At 46.7% G+C, this 25,780-nt stretch overlaps 1 protein-coding gene across 3 annotated transcripts in view; it reads left to right on the forward strand.

Moving 5' to 3' along the window:
* The window catches only part of UBASH3B (ubiquitin associated and SH3 domain containing B), a 175,465-nt gene that overhangs the window by 595 nt on the left and 149,090 nt on the right, over nucleotides 1–25,780 (forward strand). The window lies entirely within an intron of this gene.

The raw sequence follows: 25,780 nt of genomic DNA on the forward strand, positions 1-25,780 counted from the left end.
GCCTGCTGACAGGCGGCGCGCGTCCTGTGCCCACAACCTGTTGGGGGCAGGATGGGCGCGCCGGCTGCCTGGGACTCGGCTCCTCCGGGCGGGGCTCAAGGGGCAGACGCCGCGCGGGAGCTTGCCTTTGGATGCTTAAGTCTGTGGGGCCAGGGCACGTGGTTCCAGCCCCGGGTACCGTGCCCTGCGCCCTGCGCCCGGCTTCCGCGGGACAGGACTAAGCCGTTCTCCAGCGCGCTCCCTGAGGTCCCCGTCGCCGAGCCCCTGGGGAGGCGGGACCCGACAGAGGCATCCTTTCAATCCTGAACGTTTTGCTGGCAGGGGATCCTCTGGTGGCTGGGAAAGGACAAGGGACTGTGGGGCAAGGAGGCCGGCGCCCCTACTGCGGTGGCTTCCAGCTCCGGATGTCGCTCGCTGGTTCAGTTTCCCTCCGGAGTAGGAGGAGCGGGAGCGTGGGTGTTGCTGCGTGTTCATTGATTGGGAGGGTGGAATGAGAAGGAGAAGCGATTCCTCCAGGGGACATGGGTTCTCGTCAATGGTGACGGCAGCGCAGAAATCTGTGGGTGCCTGAGAGTAAGGAGGGGGAGCTGTCCTCTTTCATTTTTCTTTCCTTTGGAGGGTGGGGTAGGGCAGGGCAGAGATGGGGGCAGGTGGCTGTCCCTGCAGCCTGCTGGGCAGAGGCCTGGTTGCCAGCACAGGGAGCAGCCGCAGAATTCTTTCCCTGGTCAACTCCAGTCTGTGGGCTGGAAGCCTGCCTAAGAGCAAGCTACGGTCCCTTGGCCAGGCCATTCTCTCCCTGGTCCCTGTCTCTAAACAGCGTGCAGATTTCTTGGGTTTCTTAGGAAGGGACTTTAAAAACAAGACAAAACACGGCCACGGAGTCGATTCCAAGTCATAGTGAATCCCTAAGACAGGGTAGAACTGCCCCCATAGAGTTTCTGAGGCTGTAGCAACCCTATAAGACAGAGCAGAAATGCTCCATAGGGTTTCCAAGGCTATAAATCTCTTATGGAAGCAGACCACCACGTCTTTCTTCCACAGAGAGGCTGGTGGGTTTGAACGTCCAACCTTTCAGTTAGTAGCCAGGTTAGTAGCCAAGTGCTTTTAACCACTGGGCCACCAGGGCTCAGTGGGGATGTAGATGTCTGGAATCCTGTGGGGCTCTGCCTCTTTGAATTATATCACCTGAATGGGAGAGTTGGACATACTTTATCAGAAAGGGAAGGGCCAAGTTAATAAAAGTTGATTGATTGATTGATTGCTCTCTTCCCAGGGGATAATGCTGGATCTTTTTTCCTCTGCCCCTGAGCAAAGCTTGTTTACTCTTTTCTTTCCTATTTTGGCTCTTAATCACAGCAGACCCCTGAATGTGTCGTTCCATCCGGTCTACTGAGACAGGTTGGAACGGCCTTGGAAGGCCATGAGATGTAATGATTTCTGTCTCCTACTGACTTCTGAGTTCCAGGGCCAGATGCCAGAGTTCAAGGGGAAAGATGTGGAGGGCGCATCTGTTGTGCATCCTGCGAGTGAGGCCCTCCATGTGGATGATCCGATGTGCGAGCCCTTTAAGATCTGGCGCTCCGAGCGGGGAAGTCTGCTGAACGCAGAATTAGTGTGGTCCCAGGCATCTGCCTTTTCTGAAAAGAGGCCAGCGTCGAGGAACTAAATCACTTAATTAAGGGAAGGACTACTTAACTGAACTCCTCAGATATGTTGCTATTTAAACTAGCTTGAAGGGAACATCTGTATTCCTGCACTGGATTCTGGCACCTTGTACGTATCCTGGCAGATTACTATGATGGTCTAATTTTGGCTCCCCCAATCCTGGAGATCTCATAACAGCCAGCATTTACTGAGTATTTTGCTATATATTGTTCCGAACACTTGACCATTTTATCCTCCCAACAACCCAGTGAGGAAGGTACCATATGCCCATCTTATGAATGGAGAAACTGAGACTTAGAGATTACTTGATTTGCTCAAGGTCACAACAGTAAGCAGTGAAACTGGGATTCAAACCCTGGCAGTGTGTGTGCATAGCTCAGGCCCCAGAGCCAGGATGTAAATGAGTTAACGCTCATAACATGCTTAGAACAGTGCCTGACACATAATGGTCAATTTTTAAGTGTTAGCTACTGTATTAGTTTCCTGTGGCTGCTGTGACAAGTTACACCACACTGGGTGGCTTATAAAATTCAGAACCCAGAAATAAATTAAGAAATTTCTTCTCTCACAGTTTGGGAGTCTAGAAGTTCAAAATCAGTATTGCTGAGCCAAAATAAAAGTGTTAGCAGAGCTGTGCTCACTCCAAAGGCTTTAGGGGAGAATCTATTCATTGCCCCTTCTAGCTTCTGGAGGCTGCTGCCATTCCTTGACTTGGGGCTGCAACACTCCGGTCTCTGTCTCCATGGTTATATTGCCTTCTCTTCTGTCTATGTCAAATTTCCCTCTCTTATAAGGATACATGCGATTGCATTAATGGCCTACCTGGACAATCCAGAATAATCTCCCATCTCAAGATCCTTAACCACATCTGCAGAGTCCTCTTTTGACATATAAAGTAACATTAGTATCTTGCAGGGAGCCATTATGCAGCCTACCACAGCTGCTCCTAATATTATCGCTAGCATTGCCTCGCCTTCCTAAAGAAGGGCAGGGTGTGTCATGATGAAACAGCCTGGCTGGGAGAGAAGTTGGGTTTGATACTTTGTCTTTCTAAAATTCTTGGAGGGGGCCCTGGAGGTCACCTGACCTAGCTCCCCTCCCTACCCAGGCTTGCATCTTTTCTCCTTCAATCCAGAAAGGCCGATGAGGTCAGCGTTTCCCATAATACCTTAGGTCAGTATGAAGAGGGACCTCTCCATGGGGCCATCTGAGATTCCAGATTCCAGGCTTTTAATTTCATTTTGGAGAGTTGAGAAGAAAGAGTGTAAGGCCATTAATTAGGCTTAGCTTATGAAGTTTAGTCTCTTTCTAGAGCCTTAAGACTCACGATGAAAATTAAGGCAGGAGAGAGAAGTGTTAGTCTCCTGCGCTCAGGAAGACGAGGGTGTGATACTTGGAGAATGGATTACACGGATGTCTGGAACATGGCCCTTAGTGAATGAATGGAGGCAGCCCAGGCTGACAGTTCTGGCTTTGCCTGTGGGTGGTAAATGGGCCTGGTGCTGTGCAGCACCAAGAAGAATGCATGGTAGGGCTCTAAGTGGACCGGCAGAGAGCTCAGAGGCCCCAAAGGCCTGGGTTCCATCCCAACCTGTGTTGTGCTGTGGTTTTCGAAAAGTCACCTAACCCCCTCGGTGCCTCGCTGGCTGTCTTTACGGAGAACAGGAGGAAGATTAATTAGTGCAGGCTTATTAAGTGCTCGACAGAGCTAAAAGGAGTGTGCAGTACTCAGCTGAAGGCAGGGTGACCTCGGGGTATGTTCTTTCTAGCTCATTACTCCCCTGGAGCTGGGCTAGGTTTTTTCTATTCCAAAATAGGAACTTTGGTCCCACGTAGACAGTGCTGTAGAAGAACCTGCCATATGCAAAAGAATTGAGAACTGGTCATTGAGAAGTGTATGTGTGTGTGCGTGCAAGCAAGGACTGGGTAAGGAGGTATTAGGGAAGCATCTGGAAAGAAACTTTTAAAGGGTCAAAATGAGCTATCCTTTCCTTCTTCTTTCTATGCGCATTAGCCCTTCCCTGTTCTAAAAGTTCTACAAATAAAGGTTCAACTTTATTGAGACTGGAAGTATGTGTCAGAGAGCTGTGGGAAGAGGATGCCTCAGAGGGTCTGAGTATATATGACACGGGAGGAAGCCAGATCAGGAGCTGTGATAGAACTGTTGCTTTGGCCAGCCCTGTTTGATTTCAGAGCACTAATATCCCCCTCCTGACCTCTGTGCTTCTGGGAAGAAAGAGACTCTTACCACTTCGTAGTTTGGGACCAATTGTGAGACTTTGAACAAGTCACTAGACAATTGAATTTGAAGAGTCCTTGCTGATACAACCCTGACTTTTTTTTTTTAAGGCTGCCTGTGGCTAGAGCTTCCTTTGTGTATAGCAAATGACTTTCGAATGTGTGCTAATAATTGAGAGATAAGAATCCTGTGAAAGAACACAGTGGCACTTGAAGTTTTTCAGTATTCCATTTAACCCCTTTTCCTCAGTATTTTTATTGGCTTTTATGTCTAGTGATACCTGTCCTGTGTATCTGACTATGGGGATTTGCAAGAACAAAATGAGAGACTGGACAGGAAAGGATTTAGGAAAGGTAAAAATATAATCTGGACTCAAGAGATTACGATGATATTATTGTGCTGGATTGAAAGAAAAGGAAGGAGATGAGACGGGGGTTGAGGTACTTGGAGAGGACTTACATGTACTATCAGAGTGTCCTTTTTATCCTACGGAGAAAATCCGAACATGCCTAATTAAAAAAGCAGCAAAGTGGCAGAAGGAACGTGCTGCAATAAACCCCTTCTTTTTTTTCGACCTTGCTTTCGATAGTAAGCTGCATTAGCTGTGTCTCACTGCTCGGAGATAAGGAACTCAAAGTTGGCTGCACAAGGAGTTGAGAGGCACCTTGCAGAGCCCAAGAGTTCAAGTGTTGGGTTTCTCGGCTTTCCCTTGCTGACACTGGATCCTCTGAAAGCACTTGGTCTAAAATGTAGCCGAGTCTGGGCTGGAGGCTGAGGCTGCTTTCCCAGGGGCCTTGGATAGAAACCCTGGTGGTGTAGTGGTTAAGAGCCATGGCTGCTAACCAAAAGGTCAGCAGTTTGAATCTACCAGGCACTTTTGGAAACCCTATGGGGCAGTTCTACTCTGTCCTATAGGGTTGCTATGAGTCGGAATCAACTTGACAGCAACTGGTTTGGTTTTTGTTTTTGTTTTGTTTTTTCATAGAAAGACAAGACAAACCAGGGCCGACCTGGAGCTGAAAGGATCTTAGAGGCTAGCAGGGCAAAGAAGTCTCTAATCTACCCACCATGCCTGCATACCCACACAACACTCCCTTACATTTGTATGCTATTCCGCAGTTCACAAATTACTCTCACATACACTAAGTATCCGTCTCGATCCACACACACCAGTCCTGTGAGGTGGTTGTTGTTGCTAGCTGGCGTCAAGTCAGCCCCCGACTGATAGCAACCTCCTGCACAATGGGATCAGACCGTCGTGATCCATAGGGCTTCCAATGGCTAATTTTCAGGAGCAGAACACCAGCCCTTTCTTCCTATTCTTAGTCTGGAAGCTCTGCTGAAACCTGCGTCATAGCAGAGTATCAGCCTCTACTGACAGATGAGTTGTGGCTGTGCGTGAGGTGTATTGGCCAGGAATGGAACCCGGGTCTCCCGCACGGAAGGTGAGAATTCTACCACTGAACCACGACTACCGTTCCTGTGAGGTTAAGCAGATCATAAAAGGCTCGTTTTAGTTAAAAGCAGGCTTGAGGCTCAGAGGAGTCTGGAGACTTGCCCATGGTCATACCTGGTCATAGCATGCAGCTGGATCATAGGGGCAGTGTCACCACAGGAGCCTAAGCCTAAAATGGCAAATTCAGTGAACTTTCCAGTCCATACAGGGGCACTGGTTCAAAAACCAAGACATGGCCATGCTTCCTTTTGAACTTTATTGAGGCATAATTTATTAAACCTGTTTAAAGATGGGTGAGTTTTGACAAACGAATACATACGTGTAATCACTACCACAAGACACAGCCCATGTTCATCACCCCTAGAAGTTTCCTTGTGCCCTTTAGTGTCAGTGGCCTCTCCTGCCCCAGTCCCAGGAACCACCAGTCTGCTTTCTGTCACTGTAGATTAGCTTGGGTTTTCTAGAATTGCGTAGAAATGGAATGATACGGTGCACCCTCTTGTGACTGGCTTCTTTCATTCAGTATAATATTTTTGAAATTCATCCATGATGTTGCATGTATCAGTAGTTTGTCCCTTTTTGTGGCTGGGTAAACTGATGTATTTTAATATGCTAATATTATGGAGCACAGTGGTTAAGCATTTGGCTGCTAACCAAAAGGTCAGCAGTTTGAATCCACCAGCTGCTCCCTGGAAATCCTATGGGGCAGTTCTACTCTGTCCTGTAGGGTCGCTCTGAGTCGGGATTAACTTGATGGCAATGAGTTTTTGTTTTTGTTTTTTTTTGGAATCATTATAACTCCTTGCCCAGAGCGTCTACAAAAATTCCCTCCTACACCCTAATTTCTACTAGTATCTTAGATTTTTAGAACACTTTAGAGATTACCGTGTACACTCACATACACACTCACCATTAATTTGCAGACACTGATAATTTTATGAGGAAGCCAAGGCTCTGATGATTAAGGACCTTGCCCACAATGTCCAGACAATGAAGAGCAGGGGTGGCTCTCCAGCCCTGCGTGATGACTGTCCTGTGGCTTTTGTCACCACCCCACCCCTACCCTCAGCGGCCTCATACTCCAGCCGCCTTTCACAGAGTGGAGAGTAGTTGTCAGAGCTAAAAGTTTCGCTTTGCAGAGAGAACACAAACCTAGGAAATCACCTGTCCCCTGCAGGCTTTGCTTCCCCTGAAGACGGGCGGGCAAGGTGGTGTCAGCATCACCGCCATCCCAGCATGCTGAGTGTCCCTCTACTTGAGCACCTCGAAATGAGTGGACCCAACCATTATCTCTCCCTATTTCTGCGCCCTTGTGGCAGAGAAGTCTGAACTCTTGGTGATCTGTTTGAACAGCCTGTGTTCGAATTCCAGCTCTGCCCCTTACTAGCTCGGTGACCAGGGCAAGGTGCTAAACACTCTAATCTCAGTTCTCCTGTCTGTTACCACAACCAGTACCGGTTGCTGTCACGTTGATTCCGTCTCATGGAGCCTCCCATGTGTATCAGGGTAGAGCTGCAGGGTTTTCAATGGCTGATTTTTTAGAAGTAGACTGCCAGACCTTTCTTCCAAGGCACCTCTGGGTAGACTAAAAACTCCAACCTGTTGGTTAGCAGCCGAGCGTGTTAACCCTTTCCACTATCAGGTGACTCCTTCTATTTGTTAAATGCTGATAATGACAGTACTTACTTAAAAAAACTGTTGCTAGGGTTGTTGTTAGCTGCACAATGGAATGAAACGTAGAACAAACCACTGCCCAGTCCTGTTCCATCTCCATGACCAGGTGCTGATCACTATTCATTGTGATCCATTGGGTTTTCTTTGGCTGCTTTTATGGAAATTGATCTCCAGGCCTTTCTTCCTAGTCCACCTTAGTCTGGAAGTTCTGCTGAAACCCGATCAGCATCAAAGCAAGTAATGAGGTAGTCCTGCCATTCAAGCAGCAATATTATTCTACAGGATTCCCTTTGTTTACTTCTTGAGCATGCAGAGAGTTTCCTTCACTTTCCCACTTCCCCAATCCTCACTGAACCATGGGCATGAAGCAGTGAGAGTGGGGCAGAGTCTGACAGACGGCTTCCCCCTCAGCACTTCACCCCACTGGCGTGTGCCTCCCTCCGTGTGTAGAGGGCTCTGAAGGGTGCCAGGCCTGACCAGAAGCAGAGCTGGAGCACAGCCAGTACCGCCCAAGCTGCTGACTATAATAAATGGCCAGAGTTGGAAATTTGAAGGGGTAGCATATGGCTGTCTTCTGATTAGTCCCGAAGCCCCAGAGAGATGCAGAAAAAAGTGCCCTCAAAAATGGAACCTCTTTGTACTGCCATGGGCACAGCCCCAAACAGGCGGCAGAGTCACTGTGGGGAGAACGCCATGCCCGCGGCCCTCATCAGGACTGAAAGCCCTGTCCTGGAGGTTCTCCCAGGGACCACGGGGCATATGCCCAGAGGCTTATGGGGGAATCTGGTGTTTCCCTTTTCCCTGGAGAATGGATACTCAGGCAGTGGCCTGAGTCCTCTGGACCCTGTGCCAAGGGGTTCAAGGTGGGTGATAGTTGATCCCCTTTCTTGGTGGGTATAGTTCCATTTTGCTAATGCCCCTATTTTCCTCATGACTGCAGGCATGCTCTTTGCCACCTACTATTCATGAGGATGAGGCCTACGGTGGATTGAGACAGACGAACATCTAGAAAGAGTCAGAGCTCTTACTGTGTGCACAGCATTCTACTGGATTGCAGTGCCGTCACTAGGGTGGGGGGAGCTGTGGACCGCACCTCCTGACACAGTCAGAGGGGATGGCACCCAAATAACTCCAGGGTCCGAGGCAGCAGCCCCTGGCGAGCAGGTACAGCCAGCGGAGGGGCTGCCAAAGTCCCACCAGGGTTGCTGTCACCCACCACCCAGCGCGGTTACTCATTACCACCACCACCACGCCTTGTCACCACCAGTCAGGGCGTGGGTGGTGTGACCTCGGGCGCTGGCCATTGGGCAAACAGGAAGATCCCCACCTCAGCCAATAGGAGAGGGGAGGAGCTGCGGGCAGCCGCGGGGGTGGGGTCGGAGGGCGGGGCCGCGTGGCGCCACAGCTTGGCCCTGCGCAGGGGCGGGGTGCAGCAGGCAGCTGCTCCCACTAGAGGGGTTCACCAGGTGACCCGCCCACCCCTGGGGGGGATGACACCATGAGTTACCACACTTGGTGACACCAATCCTAGTGACCCCACTACTGGATTGTGTGTGATCCTTGGGGGAACGACGAACTTTAGGTTTCACCAGCTGGCGCTCTGAGGTCAGTCCCTGCCTTTAGCTGGCTGGAGGTCTTCCACAGAGATTTTCTGAGTATCAGCTCTGCCTTTTCTAGACGAACAGAGGTACAAAGGCTCTGGACTTCCCACACCCTGTAGGGAGCCCAGTGGTAACTCGACAATGAAAGCAAACTAGACTCGGCTTTTTTTCAGACTCTGGCTTTGAGCTCTCTTTCTGCTCTCACTGGCTGTATGGACTCATACGAATCCTTTTTTTTCCTGGGCCTCACTGTTCCTAACTGTAAAAGGGGTTGAAGTCAACCCCCTTGGTGTTCTGGCGGCTCAGGGGTGACGTGGACAAGTGCTTTTGGCCCGCATCTGGATGTTTTCACTGCTTCACGCATGCTTTTCTGGTCCAGAGCTCTTGGCTTTTCTATTTTTTCTACGCCCTCACCCCAACCAGTGCTTTATTTTCAAATTCTTCTCTCCTCCCTTTAAAGAAAACTCTTCAGGACTGTTGATATTCTAGGGAGTAAATAAATGGAAAGAAAGATACAAGGCAATTACAACGGTGGGGAGTCATTTAACGAGTGTACATTAGTATAATTTTCAGATTGGTACACAATGTGCTTTCCTGCTTAATACAACCAAAGTGCTGGTAAAATGAAAAAGGAGGACAGTGCCTGGAGTCCAACATCTGCCGGAAATAAACTGCACTTGGGCACCTTTTTAATTAAAGGGACTTCTTCCCTTTGGCGGAGTCACCAGCTGTCTGTGTATCACTTCCTATTGTGTTCCGTTGTCCCTGTGGAAGCATTAACATTCTTGTATATAAGGCAACTGTGGCAATGAACTCCACCAGGACCCGGCCGCTGCCACACGCAGTGGAAGCTCAAAGAAACACTCAGAGCAGCCCGGAAAATGCCAAGGGGAAGCTGACAGCACAGATGGCAAGAAGCACCGAACGGTTCACGTCTTTCAGGTTTTGTTGAGTAAAGCTCCTCTGTGAGTCAGGTAGCAGGATTGTTTAGAATCTTACTTCCGTGTTCAGTGTTCAGCCCCATTCAAAAATATTTACTGAGAGCATTCGTTCTCTAAATGTTTATTCTTTTATCTCGGGTAGGAAGTACTGAGAGAGGAAGAAAGCAACGTGCCTTCAATGGCCGCTTTTGTGGACTAGCTGTTTAAACACACAGACACACGCTGTGTGGAGTTCTTGGCCAGTGGCATCTGCTATCTCACTTATTAATCAACCTGTCCTTGAGTCTCGCCCCCCCACCCGCCCCCGCCCACCCTTTGTCCTCTTTCCCTAATCGGATTTTACTCATCTTGGAGAACTAGTTCAACCATAGTACATTTGGCTTCCCTCCCCTCCCCTCTGTCTCTCTCTTTTTTTCCTTTCTTCTTCCTTCCCCTCCCCTCCCCTCTTCTCATTTCTTCTCTTTGGAGCCCTGTTAAACCTCACCCTGTGAAGCAAGCAAGCCAGAAGGGATTATCCCCATTTTACTTACAGAGATACAAACTGATTGCCCACGGTTCTTACCCACTTCCACTTGTAATGGTCTTTCCTCTTTGGGACCATTCCTATATCTTGACAACTGAAATCTTTCAAGAATAAGTCAAGAAAAAGCAACATGGTATTTGTCTTATTTCCGTGACAAGTTTCCTTGTAATGTCAATTTAAACCCTGGTGGCATAGTGATTAAGTGCTATAGCTGCTAACCAAAATGTCGGCAGTTGGAATCCACCGGCCCTCCTTGGAAACTCTCACGGCCGCTCTACTCTATCCTATAGGGCGCTATGAGTCGAAATTGACACAATAGGTGTTTTGTTTTTTTTTAGTTCCCCATTTATAGACTAGGGTTGCTATGAGTCAGAAATGACTTGACGGCAGTAGGTTTTTTATTTGATTATAGAGTATGGTGGCATAAATTGTTAAGCACTTGGCCGCTAACCAAAAGGTTAGCAGTTCAAGTCCCCACAGAGGTACCTTGGAAGAAAGGCCTGGCAATCTACTTCCAAAAGATTAGCCACTGAAAACCCTATGGAGCACAGTTTTACTCTGACAGACGTGGGGTCACCATGAATCAGAATCTACACCACAGCAGCTGGTTATTATAGACTTCTAGAGCTGGAGTACAAAGATAACTAGACCTACTCTCTGGCCTCAGGGAAATGGCAGTCTAGTGTGGAAGATAGAAAATTATGGTAAAATGTGATAAAGGCTATGCAAGGGGTAGGTGCAGTATCCGTGTGAGAGGATGGGGAGGGTAGGATAACTAGACAGAGAGAGCTGAATTCCATTTAAAGCATAAATAAGATGGGAGCAATAATCTTCAGTTTGAGAGGTAGGGAAGGTCAGTAGACAGTTTAAGGGATTTGTTCAATCTTGACCACAAATGTAAGATAGAGGCAAATTTTAATTTAAACTTGGCTTTTGTGAACCGTTTGCTCGTCATCCTCCCACTGTCTGTCTCACCACCTCCCTGTCTTCACCTCCAGTAAAGGAGTACCTTAGGTGCTATATTACCAGCCAACTCTTTGCCGTCAAGTCGATTCTGACTCATAGCGACCCTACAGGACAGAGCAGAACTGCCCCACAGGGTTTCCGAGGAGCGGCTGGTGGATTTGAACTGCCAACCTTTTGGTTAACAGCCAAATGCTTAACCACTGTGCTGCATTAGTATCTAGTTCATAAGGAAAAGCAAATTATTTGGCTACCAAAAGAGCAGCTGGCCCATAGTTGCATCTAACTTTAGGTTTTACGTTATTTCATTCATTCTTCCATAAAGCATTTACTGAGTGCCTGCTGTATGCCCAGAGTTGTTAGGGATGTAAAGATTGGCTTTCTCCTCCAGAAGCTCAGCCTTTCTCAGGACAGAAAGACATAATTCACAGATATGATATAATAACACAATTAGTGTCATAATAGAGGTTTAAAGAAAAGTCTCTGGGATCACAGAAAAGGCAATGATTAATGCAACATGAGAGGGTTGGGAAAAGCAGAGGAGGTAACAAGCCAGACCTTAAACAATGAGTAGCCATTTTCTCGGCCTGGAAGAGGGCGTGGCACGAAATTGGGAACATAAGACATATGGGGACAGGGCAATGGGGTGCGGGTCAGGGGAGCAAGCAGGCAGGAGAAGGGTGGTGGGAGATAAGAGTGGAGAGGTTGGTTGGGGCCAGATTGTCTCCTAGAGGTTATGGGAAATAAGATATCAAAGTACAGAAACGACACAACCAAACTGTCAATATAAAGAATGGAATAGAGCAGAGAAAAAGTGGATGTGGAAGCCAGTTAGAAGGTAGTCGTAGTAGTTCAGGTGAAAGATGAACAGAACTTGAGGAAAATCGATACATGTATACCAATGTTCATTGCAGCACTATTCACAATAGCCAAAAACAGTTTTTTTAGTAAAAAACCTGGAAGTCCATCAACAGATGAATGGATATAAAAAATGTGGCACATGCATACAATGGACTATTACTCCACCGTAAGGAGAAATGAGTCCTGATACATTCTACAACATGGATGAATCTTGAAAACATTATGCTGAGTGAAATAAGTCATTCACAAAAGGACAAATATTGTATTAACCCACTTACACAAAGTATCTAGAATAGGCAAATTTATAGAGACCCAAGTTCATTAGTGGTTACCAGAGATAGGAGGGAGGGGGAGAGAAGTCATTGGTTAGGGGGCATTGAGCTTCTGTTAAGGATAATGGAAAAATTTGGAAATGGGTAGTGGTGCTGGTTGCAGGACATGATGAATGTAATTAATGTCACTGAATTTTATGTGTAAAAATGTTGGAAATGGAAGAAAAAAGATGAATAGAGTCAGACTCTAGAGACCATCTTGAGATTGAATTAACAAGACTTATGATCTATTGAGTGTGAAGAATGGGAGAAAAAAAGGTAACTCAAGATTTCCAGCTTGGGAAACTAAAAAGATGGAGACGTTTTTAACCAAGAAGATGGGGAGATTTCCAGGATGAGGCGATGAGTTTGGTTTGAGATGTGTTTTCGGTGTTATGGAACATGTGGAGAAAGATGCAGTTGGAAATAGATATCTGGAGCTTGGGGAGAGGCTAGGGCTGGAAATACAGATTTAGGGACTGATAGTAGTAGAAGCAAGAGGTCTGGTAATGCAAATGGTTAACACTTGGCTGCTAACCGAAAGGCTGGTGGTTCAAACCCACCCAGCAGCTCCACGAGAGAAAGACCTGGCGATATACTTTCACAAAGATTCTAGACAAGACAACCCCATGGGGCAGTACTGCTCTGTCACATGGGATTGCTATGAGTTGAAAAGGACTCAACGGCACCTAACAACACGACAGTAAATAGTAGAAGCCATGAAAGTAAATGTAATGAACCAGGCAGAGTGGAAAGAGTGAGAAAAGAAGCCAGCCTCAAAGACAGAATCCTAGGGAACAAACTGGTGGGTAGAGGAGAGAGAATGGATGAAGGAGGCTGATGAAGAGTAGTTGGAGAGGCAGGAAAAGAACCAAGGAAGAGGCAGTCTAGAAGAAGACAGGGAAGAGAGCTGCATGAAAAGTTGTCAAGTCAACAAAATATTACTTTTCTTTGCATTTCCCAAATGAGTACAATCCCTTGGTTGTGAATGCAGCCAGAGATGTGCCCAGAGGAGGATTCCAAAGCCCCGTGTGGAGTTTCTGATAATCCTCTCTGGTTCCCCCAGTCTTTTGAGGACTAGGACCCTTTGATCCTGCCTAACTCTTTGACAGCTGTCTTCCCAAAGAGCTGGAATCTGCTCTCTGAAACTCAGACTATTGTCTGAGATCTGGCTCTGAATAGATAGATTACCTGGGTTCTCTGATGTAAGAATCATCCACCCTTTAGAATCACCCACTACTAAGTTCCGCCTATACATTTTCCCTTCTCTCCATCCCTACGCACCCCCATCAGTGTCACATCTGAACTTACCTATCAGCACAGGAAACCGTACCAAGGCCACCTGATTATTCTTGCTGGATTGACCTTTCATTTCTTTACTCAACAAATCTCTTCTGATCATTTACTGTGTACCAGTTGCTGCTCTATATGCTGTGCGTAAAAACCTCAGTTTCTCCCCTCTGTGGTCTCAGGTTGCTGAGATCCCAGCCTATCACGCAGTAAGCACATATTCTGTAATTTCCTCTCATCAGTAAGCTCCTGCTACCACTGCGTCTTCCATCAAGGAATTCTGGGGATCTATACTATTTATGCTGTCTACTAGGCATCAAGGGTCATGAGGTGGCTAGTGGCCAGGGCTAGAGTGATATCCGTGTTCCTGAAGGAAGGTTTGCTTCGGTCATCTATGGCATTGCAGGGCCGTGCGAATTGTCCTGATCGCTTGAGTCTGTCTGCACTCACCTACAGCCGGGAGACAAGTGGGGCCATGCGGAATATGGATGGATGTTTGGTTTATTGATGGTTCAGAGGGAACTGATAACCAAATGGAAGAGGAAACAACTAGAAGACTTTGAACCAAGGGAGTACCTGATTCAAGGTTGGAGAAAGTACATTTACACCAAGAAAAGGAAAGTTGTACTTTCCATAGTATGTCGTATATTTTGTGGGACTTGAATTTAAAGAGTTGGTAGATGCCAAAAATGTAAATATAGAATATGTAGTTTTAAATTTAGGTGGGTTGATGAGTGATGATTCTGCGTGAGTTGGCAAAGGATGTGAAGAAGAGCGATGTCCTGAACACAATTCTTTGTGAAAGCTGTAGATATCATCTATTTCACAGGGCTTGGAGGACTGAATGAGCAAACTAGGTGCTCAAGAAATGTTAGTTATTATTCATATCCTAGATCATTCCTAGTATTTAATTATATAATTTAATCATCCATGGGTTCAGAATCATGTATGACAGGAGACTGGTTTTGCTTCAAGGTAAAGAAGCTCATAAAAGGTTCTGCCAATTGCAGTCAAGTCAGTTCCAACTCATGGCGACCTTATGTGTGTCAGAGTAAAACTGTGATCCGTAGGGTTCTCCGTGGCTGATTTTTTAGAAGTAGATCACTAGGCCTTTCTTCCAATGACTCAAGTATCCCTGTGGAATTAGAGTATTCCAGCTTGGGAAAACATCTCCAGAAATAGAATCTCAGGAATGTATAGCTAGAATTGCTAGGAGAGTTTGAACTAGTCCAATTCCCTCTTTTTACATATAAGAATAATGAGCCAAGCAAATGAAGTGATTTTTCCACATCCAACAGCTTCCCTTATACCAGAACCAGAGCTCAGGCCTCCTGACTCCCAGTCCAGCTCACAGTTTCTTTTTTTCACATCAGGCTACTTCATCGAGTCCAGGCTCTGCTTCTAAGAACTTAGATTTCTAACAAAGGTTTGGCTCTGTTTTCTGGAGAAGTGGACTGATCTGTTGTCTGGATTAACTCTTGCATATTGTTTCTCTGTCTTTTCTTTTTTCTTGGTCCCTTTCTACTGCCTGCAGTTTGCTTGCATCTCAGCCTATAGAAGATAAGGGTAGCTTGTCCCTAAGCCAGTTGGAATGGTTACCTCTGGGAAGGAGGATGGGATGGATGGGTGAGGAAGTGCCACACCAGTGGTAGAGAAGATGATGGAGGTGATCCTAGTTGTCTCAGTCACCCACCCACGAAAAGAACAAGTTGTATTCTGCTGTGAGGGAAAGCAGACTGGCTTAGAGACAAAAGACTGGATTCTAGTCCTGAATCTGTCGCTTTCTGAGGATATGGTTTTGAGCAAGTTATTTCTACAGGTTGGATGAATCAAAATGAGGCAATGTATGTAAAAGCAATAAAAAGAACAGAAACCCATGCACGTGGAAAATGATACTATCATTTGTCATCAGTGGTTGAGCCTGGCACCTTGAGGCTCTTACAGAAAGTCTGGAGCCTGTTGGCCCTGAGTGGTGTCTGGCGGGCTTTCCAGTCTTCTTCCCTAACCATGCTCCACTGTTCCAGAGAGGCTAATTCTGTCAAGGTCAGGGACATGAGGAGTCATTTGATAAGCCAGTTTCAGCAAAGGGAACACTTCCTTCCGGAAGCGTAAATTTTCACTTTGCCCCTTTTGGGAAGTAGAGACATGAATCTTAATGATTTAGCAAGTGGCTTTGGTGAAGTAGGTTTTCTAAAATAACAGCAAATGTGGCCAAAGGCTTGTGATTAAGTTTTATATTTTTGCTGTAACAAATTATTACAAATTTAGTGGCTTAAAGCAACACAAATTTATTTTCTTACAGTTTAGTGGTGAGAAGTTCGAAATGAGAGCCTTAAGCACTAAAATCAAGGTGCTGGGAGAGCTGCATTCCTTTTTGAGGCTCTAGGGGAGAAGCCTTGTCCAGTGTCTAGAGCCCACCTGCATTCCTTGGCTACTGACCCCTTCCACCATCTTCAAAGTTCATCATTCCAACCTCTGCTTCCATCATATCTCCTCTGTCTCTGACTCTCCTTCCTCACTTTCCTTTATAAGGACCCTTCTGTTTACATCCTAGCTCAAGATCCTTGGTGTATCACATCTGCAGAATTCCTTTTGCTGTCTAAGATAACACTCACAGGTTCTAGGGGTTGGGGCATAGATATCTCTGGAGGTTCATTATTCTCTCTACCACTGTGTGTGTGTGTGTGTGTGTGTGTGTGTGTACACATTTGGTGTGCATTTCTCTTTAGTCACAGCATAGAGGTCTGCCAGGCTTCCTTCATTTGCCTTTACCATGATTAACTCCTCATTTGTGATTGCATCAGCCTCACCGTTCCCAACCTGAGTACCAAGTATTCATAGCTAATCTTTACTGTCTATTGTGTGCCAGACTGTATTTTAAGCACTTTACAGGTGTGTTAGCTTGTTTATCCTTTACAACAACGCTATGAGGTGGGAACTATTATTATCCCCATTTTACAGGTAAGAAAACTGAAGCACAAAACTGAGACTTTGCCCAAGATCACATAGATAATAAGTGGTAGAACCAGGATGCAATACCAGGCAGTCTGACTCCAGAATCTGAGCTGTTAACAGCACTCACCGTAGTGACATTTAGGTGGTATTTAGTAAAGCTTTGATGAATAGCGGAAGGAAAGAAATGAGGCCCAAATAAGTTATATAGTATCCTTAACCAAACCCAGTGCTGTCGAGTTGATTCCGACTTGTAGCGACCCTATAGGACAGAGTAGAACTGCCCCATAAAGTTTCCAAGGAGCATCTGGCGGATTTGAACTGCCGACCCTTTGGTTAGCAGCCATAGCACTTAACCACTGTGCCACCAGGGTTTCCATGTTATCCTTAGATTATACAAAACTCGGAATCCACTCAATGGCCACAGGTTTTTTGGTTTTTGGCGGGGGGCCAAGAGAGCAACCTGACTAGCCTATTCCTTTGGTCTTTTATTGGTTTGGTCTCAGCTAACTGCAGTATGATTGGCTGGCTAGTGAAGTGGCCTGGTGTCACAACGATATTACCCTCTCTGTGTGTGTTGTGTATTAGCCATCTCAGCTCCAAACTGTGAGAAGACAGGTTGAAAGGCTGTACTCAGGAGTTACAGAATACTAAGTCCCTGACAACCCCCTAGGCCAACCTCCAGCTGCTGTTACAAATTGAACCTCCACCACAGAAATAGGAAGCCTGCTCCTATCCCTGGGGCCTCAATGAAGAGTTCTCTAGGCACAGTGTGTGGTCCAACTGACGTGCATTCAAATTTCTACTCCACTTTGGGCATGTTACTAAACCCCTTAGCCTCAGTGTTCCCATCTGTTAAATGGTGGCAATGATGTCTACCTTAAGGGTTATTAAAATGATCAAATGAGCTAATACATATGAAATGCTTAGTGCAGAGCCTGGCTCTTAAGCTTGCGATAAATGGTAGATGTGGTGGTTGAGATTGCTGGCCTTGGAATCACAGAGTTGGATGGGGTACAGAAGGGGACCCGGTCCAAGTTAATAAACCATTCTAAGTCTTTGCAAGAGTGTGTTTCTAAAATTCCCTCCCCAACATCTATAAGATCCCAGGGCCTGGGGATAACTCAAAAAGCATTCAGTTGACTGGAGAGGAGTTCTGAGGAGGGGCAGGGAGATGAAGACAGCTGGCTTAGGGATGTGGAATGGCTCTTGACTTAGTTCCCTAGTGCTGCTGTTACAGAAGTACTTCAAGTGGGTAGCTTAAAGAACAGACATTTATTTTCTCACCGTTCTGGAGGCCAAAAGTACAAATAAGGGTCTTGACCATGTCAATTCTTTCCTTGTCAACATCCCCGTTGTTTCTTGGCTCCACAGCAGCCCTGACGTGGCATCTGTCTTCCCTCATGTGTGTATAATTCTATATATGATCTGCTCTTTCATAACTTAGAAGCGATTAGATTTAGAACCCACCCAAACTTAGTATGATCTAATTCACGTGGCAAAGAAAACCTTTATTTCCAAACAGGATTATATCCACGAGGGGTTAGAAGTCCAACACATATTTTGGGGTGTCACCATTTAATCCATAACAGCTGTCTTCCTGAATGCAGAATTGTAAATTGTAACCATACCACTCCTGCCCTCTGCCTGGCCTCACAGTACTCCACAGAGCTGTTGCTTTGCTTATCAAGAGGAATCCATGGCTCTGGGGACTGTTCAGCCACGTGCCTGATAATGGCAAGGGGCCATGTGGAAGCCAGCTTGTAGTATGTCTTGAAAATTAACTAATCAATCAAGATGAGGCTCCTGGGGACCTCAAGCCTCAGGCCTATAGCACCTTTTGTGCCTCAGGGTAGAAGAGAATGTCTGAAGTTCTTATCTTCCACCAGATGTAAGACTAGGCAAACAGCCATGCCCCTTTGCTGTCTGACTGCTTTGGGCGCCACAGATCTCTGGGTGTCACTTCATCCATCAAGCCTTGGCAAGAGGCTGGCGAGCATGGCTGTCTTGTTACAGCCTGTGGCTGGCCAGCCCCACAGACCAGGGGATGGGGTAGATGGGCTGGTAGAGGAAGAGGGACTGGACATCAGTAAAAACACTTTAACAAGACAGGCTTTATTATGACTTGTGAATCGGTGACTCTCAGGAGGGGGCTGCTGTTTGCTAGACATCTTACCTCAGAAGGGCGAAGAGGATGAGGGGGAAATCGCACTATCTGAGGTGTTTTTGTTTGTTTTTAATTTCTCCTTTCTATGTTATGCAGTCTGGGAGCTAGCTGCTGCTTTTCTGAGTTGACCCAGGAAACAGGTAGTGGGGATAATTACGTTTAGTCTGGAGAAGACTTGAAGGGATAGGGAAGGTATTGAGGCAGGGCAGAAAGAGGGTCCTGTTAATGCCACAAACGTTTACTGAGTGATGGCACTGGGCAGTTGTACTTAGTGCTGGAGGTACAAATGGGAATAAGTCACATCCCTGACCACAGGGTGCTTCCAGCCTCCTGGGGAAGATAGACTCCAGTAGATGACTTTGATATCATGTGATAAGACAGAGAGTAGGTGGAGGGTATTTCTCCTCTAACATCTGGTGGGGCTGTCACATAAAAAGCAATTGCTTATTTTGTGGACTTCAATGGACGGCTGCAGTTGCTGGGCCGAAGATTTCAGTTGACCAGGAGAAGCAATTTTGGAAACGAGTGACCGTACTATGGTATTCTCTGCCTCCTGAGGTGGAATGTTTCTCTCTGGTTATGGTCGAACACAGCTAAGCTTCCTTAGAGGCCTCCTCAAAAGGACCCAAGAGTTCAGGGCTGGAGTAGGATATGCATCTGAAGTCCCTGGGGGGTTAGGCTGGGCCAGCCTGGGATGCGAGGCCCGTGGGGAGGGATATGGCACTGAGGGTGTCCGCAGTGGGTAAGGGTTAGTCCTCCCATGTCCATGATTCCCTCTACAGCTCTGACAGTAAAGTAGGTAATTTCCTTCATTCAAAGATGGAAAAAAATGAGGCATATAGAGGTGAAAGGGCCCAGAAAGCTATTAAATAGTACAACTAGGGAGTCGCGGGATGATGGAAGCATGAATAGAGAGACCATAAAGTTACCTCATTGATTATCCCAAGGTACTACAGCAAAAATGTAGGAAGGGCCATTGCAGAAATCCCACAGCAAGGGTGTGGAACTCCTTTCCTAGCAGGTTGTCCCTAACGTGTCTTGGTGCATCATCTCTACGATTTTCTGAACCTCAGATTCCCAGGCATCATCTTCTAGAGTGTGGTCTCACCAGGGTTGGTTAAGAATGGACTACCCACACACAAGGGCTGCAGGGATAGGAGGCAAGCAAGGGCCTTGGAAGAAGTGAGCTGTGAGCTCTCACTTGTTGGGCAAATACCCACCGACATGTGCCAGACATGGGCTAGGCCCTGGGCATAGGACAATGAGAGAGGGAGAATAGGTGGAGGCTCGGGGAGGCAGCAATGAGCAAGACGCAGTGAAGGAGATGGCAAACAAGTCCATGTGACCCAGCCAGGGCAGAACAGCCATCACGGAGGAAAACAACCCAGACCACCTGCCATCAAGTCAGTGCCAATTTATGGCCACGGTATGTGTGTCAGAGTAGAAACCTCCTATAGGGTTTTCAACAGCTGTGACCTTCAGAAGTAGATCGCCAGGCCTCTCTTCCAAGGTATCTTTGGGTGGATTTGAACTGCTAACCTTTCAGTTAAGGAAAAGAAGAGTTAAACTGAAGAGAAGAGGAATGCAGGCACTTGAGGCTCGTGCGGAAAGCACTGGGTTTGTAATGGACTTAGCAGGCTGAAATTTTTCGCAATGAGAGGAATGGACTTAGGTCAGCTTTTAGCTCCTTACAGTAGGAAATTCCAGAAGGACCAGTGTTCTTTCTGTTGTCACTGCAATTTCTGATGATGGAGAAAACATGTATTGCAACACTGCTGAAGAGTCTAAGGCTTTTCCTTGTTTGGCCCCCTTTGCACTGAAATTGCTTTTTTGTAACCAGAGAGTTTTCTTAAAGAGAAAAAGAAGAAGGGCATGATGAAGAAGGAAGTACTCTCATATTTCTTCAGCCTCTCGCAGCTTACCACTGGACTCCTGCCAAAATATTGGAGTATCTATCATTTTAGAGCTGTATTTCAAGGGTTCAGAATGCTTCTTTCTCCCTCTTTCAATAAGTTCCTGATAAAAGGGGGTGTGTGTGTGTGCGCGCGCGTGCACACGCATACATTTTTCCCAACACATGTTTATTGGGTCAGTACCGTGGAAAGATCAAAAGAGACAAATATGCCTGAAGAATGGCCTCTGCCATCTTGGTGCAGCCCGTCTGGTAAGAAAGACAGGGAAATAAATAATTCCATTGTGCTCTTTCTAAGTGCCGAAAACAGAAAGATGTGAATGGTGCCATGGAATCACTCAGGAGCTAGTACATCACTTTGCTTGGAGGGTCTTTAAAAAAAACCAAACCAAACCCAGTGCCATCGAGTCAATTCTGACTCATAGCGACCCTATAGGACAGAGTAGAACTGCCCCCATAGAGTTTCCAAGGAGCACCTGGCGGATTCGAACTGCTGTCCCTTTGGTTAGCAGCCATAGCACTTAACCACTACGCCATCTAAAAAAAAAAAAAAACAACACCATCAGTCCCCCCAAAATGTACATATTGTCTAGTGAATTCAGATGAAGTCTTCAAAGGCTTTGACAGTTAAGTACTATTTTTTGATCATCTTTTCTGTGCCAGTCACTAGACTTTACAAACTCTGTCTCATTTAATCTTCACTGCAACCCCAAGCAGTTAGCATTAATCAGCCCATTGTACAGATGAGGAAATGGAGGCTCAAACAGGGTTATTTTAGCATGCAGAGCTGGGCTTCTGATCCTAATCCTTCTGACTCCAAAGGTCTTTTCATCTGACTTATAGCCAGGGTGCCTCAGTTTCTGCTCTGCTGGTTTATTTTGGTTCCTGGATCACAGCTTTAAAGACACACACAAAGCTCTCACACCCTGACTGGCAAATACATGTTACTGGCAAAGCAGCCAACTGTGCTTCCTGTGCTTATAGACCACGTTGCAGGAAAGTGTTTTCAGAGTTGTTTAAAGTGTTGTGTTCGCTTCACCATGCGGGAGTATGGATGCTGCTTCTGAGACGGAGGAAGGGGGCACGGGATGCCCAGTGTTTGGTGGCAGCTCCCATTTGGTGGGGGTTTGGGGAGGAATTTGTATGTCACCGGTTGAGATCAAAGCCGTTGTTCTCTTTGGTCTGAGACAATCTGGTCTCGATAAATCAATGGACTGTGAGGTCAAAGTTCTAGAACTAGCTCTGTTGCTCATCTGTCCCGGGACTTCTGGTGAGATGGTTTACGTCCGCTTTGCCCATCTGTGCAAATTAGTTCTCCAAAGTTCCAAGGAGCTCCTGATGAGCCAGGCACTGTATAGATTCATGGGCCGCAGAGGTAAACAGGATGTACTCCTGGCCCCAGTGATTCCCTGAGGTTATGAAGGGGAGGGGTTTGGAAATGGTGAATCATCGTTAAGTTAAGGTACATGCTGGAATGGGAGCCATTTTTCCTCCAGCTTTCAAGGGAACTGCAAGGTGTTTAAGGAGCTCTGGTGGCACAGTGGTTAAGTGCTCAGTTTAAATGGAACCAGCAGCCACTCTGTGAGAGAAAAGACTGGCGATCTGCTCCCGTAAAGATTTATAGCTTAGGAAACCTTATGGGGAAGTTCTCCTCTGTCCTATAGGGTCACTGTGAGTCGGAATTGACTCAACACAAACAATAACACAGGGTATTTGGAATGTCTTAACTATACAGAAACAGAGAGTGAGATCTTAACATTTGTCGTGAGCCGACTATGTGTTATTTTACTATGGATTAGTAGGTAGACTTGGGTGGTTCAGGGGTACAATTTTCACTTTCCATGAGGGAAACCCAGTTCAAGTCCCAGCCAATGCACTTTATGAGCAGCCACCACCCATCTCTCAGTGTGTGTTGCTATGACACTGAACAGGTTTCAGCAGAGCTTCCAGACTAAGACAGACTAGGAGGAAAGGCCTGGCAATCTATTTCAAAAAAATCAGCCAGTGAAAACCCTATGGATTACAACGGTCCAATCCACGACCAATCATGCAGATGGTGCAGGACTGGGCAGCATTTTATACCCTCGTGCATGGGGTTGCCATGAGTTGAGGGCTGACTCAGTGGTAGGTGACAGCAATGTTCCCATTTTGTAAATGAGAAAAACTAGGCAAGAGATAAAAGATCTGTCCAGGCTCATAAGTGATTGTACCAGTGTACCTAGGTGAGTCACCCTTTAGAGCCTTTTGGCTCTCTACCTCACCCTGACAGTCCTGTGAAGATCTCGTTTTCAAGTTTTAAGATACTTACATTCCTCCTCCACTGCGGTGTCTTCTGTTGCTTTCCCTTAGGCTCTCTTCTCCGTTTCCAGATCTCACTGTCGATCAGGAGTTCCTCACAGCGTGGTTCCTTCTTGCTTGCCTTTCTAGGCCCCCTTCTCCACCTTTCCCTCGGCCCCAGGCCCTTCTGTGCAACTCAGCTGTCTCTCACTGTTCAAAGCCCTGCGTTTTCAACACCTCTGGGTCTTGCTCAGATGTGTTAATGAATTGACGGATCAATGCATGCCATCTTTCTCCGTGCCTTTTTCTCTACATGAAATCTCATAAACCCTTTTCAGATATACTCTCCTTTGAGAAAATTTCTCAGATCGCATTGCGTCTTTTCACTCCCCACCCTCCTCTCTCCATTCCCATCTGGAAGCTGAACCTGTGAGTGTGCACGCACACACGTGTGTGTGTGTGTGTGTGTTCCCCCAGCACACTGTGTGATGTATACCGTACACCTCTGTTGGTACTGGATCGCTTCTCATGCTGCATGGTCACAGTTGCTTTACACATCTCTCTCCCAGACTAGACATTGACCCCCTGGAGTGGTAAGTCTTCATCTTTCCTATTTCCCTAGCATTTTACATGGTGCCTAGTTCATAATGAGTGCTCAGTTCCTTCATTCTTTCAGCAAACATTTATTATTAATCTGCCCTGTGCTAGGTGCTAAGGAGACAATGGTAAGCAAAACAGGACTTGTCCCTGCCTTCATGAACTGAATAAAGGTTGTCGTTAGCTGCCGTTAAGTCAGCTCCGACTCATAGCAACCTCATGAGTCTTGGTGACGCAGACGGTTAAGCAAAGTTTGGCAGTTTAAACCAACCTAGCGGCTTCACGGGAGAAAAGCCTAGTGGTCCGCTTCTGTAAAGATTACAGCTAAGAAAACACTACATGGCAGTTTTACTCTGTCAGATGGGTTGCTGTGAGTTGGAACCAACTGGGCAACACCAACAACATGTAACAGGTTGCTCTGTCCCGTGCCATCTTCATGATCATTCGCACGCATGCTCAAGTCCACGGCTGCAGCCACTGTGTATTTTGAGTGCCTTCCCAGCTAGGGGGCTCATAGTCCAGCACTATATCGGACAATATTCTTTTGTGATGTGTAAGGTTTTCATTCGCTAATTTTTAGACATAGATCACCAGGCCTTTCTTCCTAGTCTGTCTTAGTCTGGAAGCTCCACTGAAGCCTCTCTACCATGGGTTGGTTACCTGCTGGTATTCGAAATACAGTGGCATAGCTTCCAGCAACATGTAAGCCACAGTACAACAAAGTGACAGACAGGTGGTGGTAATAAAGATTAAAAAATAAAGATTAGTTGGAGTAAATTGAAACTTACCTGTGAAAGAAGGCTTCTGGAGATAATATCAGTGATTTAAAATCATTAATACCTTATGAATTTAAGGGTAGAAATTTTAGACCAGGGCGTGTGGGGACGGGGGGAAGGAGGTGGCCTATTGGACAGGTGGCAGGGGGCTGTGTCAGGGTAGGCTATGACTCCCTGTATACCCTGCACCCTCCCAGGCAGCCCACTCTGTCCTGCCCAGCTGCTCAACTATCGGGGCTGACAAAGTGGATTGTGATCTATCTTTTTTTCCATGGTATGGTGGCTGCCCTCAGCCTGTTATCTGTCTGGCTGACCCACATTCCTCTGGGTCTAGGTTACCAGTGAGGAAATAGAAGCCACAAGAAGCGAAAAGGGAAGTGCCTGCAGCCCCGTGGAGAGAAGGTGGTGAAGGCTATAGCTCTTTCCCAGGCCTTTTCACTAACCGCTTATCAACACTCTTCGCCAAGTCCCTCCCCGATAACTCAATGTTGTGGGTACCCATACTGCCAGCATTGTTGCCGTCAGTCCCCCGGATTGGCTGCAGAGGGGCTGAAAGGTCCTCTCTGATCCTTCAGGAACTGATTCCTGGGCTCAGGGGTCCCCTGTGCTCCACAGTGGCTGGCAATGGGGAGGGGCTGCTATTCCCAAACACTCCAGAGGAGTTTCAAAGCACAGCCTGATTTACCCTGTTTGAAATGCTCTGGAGCTAACTTCATCAGTTACGATCAACCAAACTAACTGATGGCAAGTTGACTCCGACTCGTAGCGACCCGTGTGAGTCAGACCCATATGTGCTCCATAGGGTTTTCAATGACTGGTTTTTCATCAGTAGATCAGCAGGCCTTTCTTCCAAGGTGCCTCTGGGTGGACTCGAACCACAAACCTTCATTTGCAGCCGAGCATGTTAACCGTTTGTTTGTACCACCCAGAGACTCTTCAGTTAGGACAGAGAGTGTTAATTTCTGAGGCATGGCTTAGCGAATATAAACCGCACGTTAGAAGTCAGAAAGTATGGTACCAGTCTCTGCTTTTCGCTTGGTTTGCTGGATGACCCTAGACAACTCATTTGTTCTATTCCAGATTGCATGTATGATACCTCTGTAATGTGCCAAGGACTGTGCTTGGTAGTGGGTATACAGGGATAAACAATAAACCTCAGTGCCATAGCCACTTAATTCAGGCTGTGAAGCGGGATAGGAGGTACTAAGGTACCTCACCAAAAGGCCACTTAGTCCAGTCTTGGGGAATCTGGCAAGGCTCCTTTCAAAGGAGGTGCCACTTGAGCTGGGGTTTGAAGGACAAGAAGAAATTAGACAGTTGGATGTATTTATGGTGGAGGTATAGGTGAGGTGTGGGTGATACTCTAGGCAAGAGGTCAGTTCCAACTTACGGCCACCCTACGTGTGTCAGAGTAAAGCTGTGCCATATGGCCCACAAAGCCTAAAAATATTATTCTCTGATTCCTTACAGTTTTTTGACCCTTACTATAGATCAGTGTGTCTCAAAATTTAATGCACATACAAGTCACCAAAAACCAAACCAAACCCAGTGCCGTTGAGTCGATTCTGACTCATG

This window comes from Elephas maximus, chromosome 17 (genome assembly GCF_024166365.1).
Source record: "Elephas maximus indicus isolate mEleMax1 chromosome 17, mEleMax1 primary haplotype, whole genome shotgun sequence".
Classification (NCBI taxonomy): Eukaryota; Metazoa; Chordata; class Mammalia; order Proboscidea; family Elephantidae; genus Elephas; species Elephas maximus.